The following is a 3810-nucleotide window of genomic DNA, read 5'->3' on the forward strand; positions in this document are numbered from 1 at the left end:
AATCCTTTAAAAGGAGGGGTGGACCAGAAGTTAAAATCACATGTTGATATGATCGTTTCTCCGTTAAAAAAACATCGGCACCGACCAAGTGCAGCAAAACCGGAGACTGAAGATGTGGTTTTAAGTGTCAAAGCTTAGCATGGAAATCCACACTCTACATATAAATCAAAAGTAAAATTATCAAATTAACCTAGAATTAAAAGAACATATATATGACACAGTGATAAATAGACATACATTCAAGTAAATAGATTGATCTCTAAGTGAAAGGAAACACACATGAACATTATATTTAACCATGTTTTCAACAGCAGCCTAGTCCCAAGGCAAAAGACCATATTGTCATAGTTAATACAATACTGTTTACAGAACCGATATATTTACAATCCTACTAATAAAAAGGTTCATTATCAAAAGATCTAGAGATCATCCAGGAGACCGAAAATCAGCTCTAGGGAACATCCACACTGATCTCATAAGAAGTTCCTTGCGTGCATCACTTCATGATGGCGTAAGCAAATCTATCATAGAAAGGTTCGATTTGACGGGCTCAAAGGACTCGATAGCATCAACATGGAACGCCGGCCACCTTCCAAAGAAACTTTCAGGCGATGCACGAACAACAAACTTACATCTCATGGAAAGGAGACCACTGAGTTCAGGCGGGGTTTTCCTTAGCATTGAGGCCACTACATGAACATTGGGAATAGCAGGGCCATGCGAGTGCTGTTGCGAAGGACCTGACTAGCAGATCGACCGATGATTTGTTGAGCCCTTGTGCCAAACAATTCAAATTCAGCCTCTCCACTTCGATCTTTCGCAAGGACAAACAATGTGTACCTCAACATTAACATAGATGAAATGAGCAGGGAGAGCAAATGACCATTGATTGATATAACATTGAATTGTTCTCATCCAATTGTAGCGCTGGTGCATGAACAAGACCGACGAGAGCACATATAAACATCTGGCTGGGTAAGCGATGTTGTAGCTGGCATGGATATGTGATGGCAGTCTGCACAGAAGGTAGCCCACCATTTTTTCAAATGTGAAACCCTGGTAATCACCACATTGCATCGGAAGGTTCCCGCCTGAGAAGTCAAGCATCACAGTGCATAATCAATCTATCTGTAAATATATAAATAGCAAGCACTATGGGCAGACTGCCAAAACTGCATGGTGTTACAATGGTACCTCCTTTTGGTATAAGTTGATGTTTATGAGGTGGGTCAATAACACCATTGGATGCACATCGGCATGTTGGACCTGGAGAATAATCTTCAACGGTGCAGGAAGATGCTCAATGGCAGGGAAGATGACTGGGAGCCTAAGAAGCAGAGAGAATACAATACTTGAGTACAAAATAGAGAAAACAAACGCCGTATGAATAGACCGTGGCCCTCACCTGCTCCTAAATATGTTTATATCTGGTATATCATGGTTAACATATCATTTGCAAGCACATCCACCAGATAATTCCTTGGACCCTAGCTCATGACAAATAGTAATACCATTAAATAAATCGAAAAAATTCTTCACAATTGTAAATTGTGTAAATTGGATCATCAACGACGCATCGACGGGGTTCATGATGAAGACATCACGCTGAAACGACTGAACTCATACACCACGCCTTCATGCAGCATATCAATATAAGTGACAAGAAAATCTGTCGGAACAACTGCATAGCCATGGTTACCCTATAACAGTTTCGTGCTGCATCAGACATAGACTAACACAAAACAAAAGCGATACATTTCTAAAGAGTCCTGGATCGCACATGAGCGCCGATGAGGATCATGTGCAGAAGCTTGACAAGTCCATTCTCTAAACCACCACGGTAATGCCATAGGCGAGACACACGGGCGCAAACGGTCTGTTTGTCCCAACCAGCACGCAGATCGGACAGAGCCAGACAATACATCTAGCAAGAGCAACAACAAGAGGGCAGCAATTAGATCACAGATGCCATAGCAAGACAAGAATCAATACATTGTTGCTCTAGATCGACATAAATCAAAAGTTCTTCAAGGCAATCCCTAACAAAACTAATAATGCAAGGAACACACCAACAACAGAAGAGAGAAGCAAGACCACGAAGCAAACAAGTTGGATACATCGTCCGAGGACATCGACCTAGACAAGCGGATCGAAAGCAGAAGAAACTCACCAGGAGGGTGAGAAGGTGAAACCCTAGAGGCGGCGCTGACTGGAAAGGGGAAACTGAGTTGGAGATCCACCAAAGGAAACAAATGTAGATGGACACTGGACAGGCGGTAAATGCACAGGCGGGCCGAAATGTGAAGCCCACGGTAGGGGAAGGCCTTTTATTGGCCCAACGGCAAAATACAAAGGCAATAACAGGTGGACCGCGAGAATTTCCTTTTTCTTTGGGCTCTTAAAAAGATGTTGTAAAAAGCATCATATATTTTTGATCAAAATGACTCTTCTCCTTTGCTAGCCAGGACACTCGCTAAAGATACGAATCAGAATGTGCATTAGGAATCGGATAACCAAAGTTTCGGTGAGAGTCCAGAAACATGTCCATGCAAGATAAGAAATGAAGTAAATATAATCCACATGATAACGGGATGCTAACAATCTCCCATATCAAATGGCTCATTGACCAGAGCAATGTACAAATTTCAGCAGATAGAACTGAAATTCGAGGTAAATCAAGTTTAACAAAACCGAAGAAGCAAGCCAAAAGTAAACGAATAAGTGCAACACATGTAAATGCAAATTTAAAGAAGAACATCAACATTGATTAGGTTCAACGATTCATAGGAAGTTGGGTTACAACACAGGGGAACAGCCATGTGATCATAGTGTATCAATAGCCCATACATTTACAAAGGTAGGAACCCTCGCATAAGCACTCGCTAGTCTCTACACACGGAGGTCGTCGTGTCCGAAACTGAAACAACAGAGCTTGAAGTGCTTCGAAAGGTATGCCCAGGCACTCAACTTAGTTCACTTTGCGGCATCGAGTCCAGGGCATGCATGGATACATCAATCTTATATCCTGGATAGATGCAACCGACAAAGAGTAAGCATAGGGTATCGCACAAAACACAAACTGAGAAATGGAACTGCAAACAGCAAGCCAAAAGCACTCGAACCTGACAAAAATATGGCTTCTGACCAAGCAGCTTGATAGTCCAGATGGACAACAACATGACTGTGATAGCAGCCATTGTTACTCATAAGCAACCAAGTGATGTAGCGGTAAGTGCCCGCGAGTCAAAGCTCAAGCAGGGGAATCACTCGTACAAGCATACTGGTAAGAAACCGTCAACTCAGAACGACATTAACCAAAAGGTGTGAATATACAAAAGGTCCCTTGCCTCCTGAAACATGTGGAAGAACAAGAGGAAATCACCCATTAGAACGTGACAAAATGCATATCATCATAAGAAGACCCAAAAGAAATCGAAAAGAATGCATTATGCTTACCCAGGCACCATTTTCACTTCCTGGGCCGCTTGCCCGAATTGCTTCGAGCATAAACAGAAACAGATGGGTGAGACCTGAAAACAACACACTAAATTAGAAGATTTACAGTAGAACTATACTACTTGGACACGAGCAGAGAGACGGAAGGTACTTCTTTGCATCAGAAGACTGATCGGGCGATAGAAAATCATCTTTCTTGGTGGAAGCGCCAAGCTACGGTGACCTCCCCTACTCAGTGACAGACCCAATAGCCTACGATAGGGAACACACATAAACACATAAATACTGGTAGGACAGAGATATTTGGAAAGACAGATGATCCATAAGTTACCAAGGTATCGTCATTTGCATCAA

The 3810-nt window shown here is 42.3% G+C and overlaps 1 long non-coding RNA gene across 1 annotated transcript; it reads right to left on the minus strand.

Moving 5' to 3' along the window:
- Window positions 1–264: 264 nt before the first annotated feature.
- Window positions 265–2287, minus strand: LOC125548667. Its single transcript, XR_007301139.1, has 4 exons — window positions 2171–2287; window positions 1406–1924; window positions 1195–1327; window positions 265–1091 (listed from the first exon to the last, which is right to left on the minus strand). It is a non-coding gene; the product is annotated as an uncharacterized LOC125548667 (long non-coding RNA).
- Window positions 2288–3810: the final 1523 nt, after the last annotated feature.

This window comes from Triticum urartu, chromosome 3 (assembly GCF_003073215.2).
Source record: "Triticum urartu cultivar G1812 chromosome 3, Tu2.1, whole genome shotgun sequence".
NCBI classification, from domain to species: domain Eukaryota; kingdom Viridiplantae; phylum Streptophyta; class Magnoliopsida; order Poales; family Poaceae; genus Triticum; species Triticum urartu.